Below are 1,201 nucleotides of genomic sequence, written 5' to 3'. Positions count from 1 at the left end.
AAAAACGAATCAACTAATCACCAACTAGTAGTTCTTTGAAAATAATAATAATAATAATAAACTCTGTAGGTAGGTATCTAATCGCGACCTTATTCGCCCCTAAGGAGCATAATATACTCCTTTTGGCTTTCAGTAGCTATCTTCAATACCCCACCATCAAACCAATCTGTCCCGATTTGGCTTTCATGTAGACCGCATAACACATGGGGCAATCTATTTTACTTTCTATTACATTAGGTATAGGGGACCTAGGATGTCATAAGAAAGTATTTGAATTGTGCATGGATGCAAAAAGACATTCAAGATTTCATACTCAAGATAGATTAATAAACCGGACAAGAGCAGGTATAAATATATATTGCATGGATGCAAAAAGACATTCAAGATTTCATACTCAAGATAGATTAATAAACCGGACAAGAGCAGGTATAAATATATATTTTTTTTGAATAATAATAATAATCTCTGTAGGTAGGTATCTAATCGCGACCTTATTCGCCCCTAAGGAGCATAATATACTCCTTTTGGCTTTCAGAAGCTATCTTCAATACCCCACCATCAAACCAATCTGTCCCGATTTGGCTTTCATGTAGACCGCATAACATATGGGGCAATCTATTTACTTTCTATTACATTAGGTATAGGGGACCTAGGATGTCATAAGGAAGTATTTGAATTTAAATATATATTTTTTTTTGACAAGCACTGAGAAAAACAAAAAAGCAATGCGGACCGAAATGGAAATCTCCGGAACATCTGACAAATAAAACATTGTAACAAACAGGCAGTAGAAAAATAAGCAAAGAGAAAAGTAATCAATATAAGTCGGACGAAAAATGAAGTTGACTAGAAATTTGGATCTCTAGGACGAATGGATGGTAGTAAATATTTTGGAATATGATTTGATATCATTTCAATGAAAAGTATCATCAAACCAAATTGAAATGATGTCTAGAAATTTAACTGAATAGCTGTACCAAAATACTCACGTTCTTTGACGATCTGTCAGCAAGAGGTATGCTGACAGTAAATGTTTAGAGAAAACCAAATATTTTTCTCATTTTTATTTTTACTAAAGAAAGAAGAATATTCGATAACTAAATATTATGTCCCAACTTTTACAAACATGTACACAAAGAAAAACAAATAAATACCTAGGTACAAACATATTTTTATGTCCAAGATTAATGACTTAGTTTTC

This window comes from Diaphorina citri, unplaced genomic scaffold (assembly GCF_000475195.1).
Source record: "Diaphorina citri unplaced genomic scaffold, Diaci psyllid genome assembly version 1.1 scaffold3, whole genome shotgun sequence".
Taxonomy (NCBI): domain Eukaryota; kingdom Metazoa; phylum Arthropoda; class Insecta; order Hemiptera; family Psyllidae; genus Diaphorina; species Diaphorina citri.
This window is presented reverse-complemented; position numbering follows the sequence as displayed.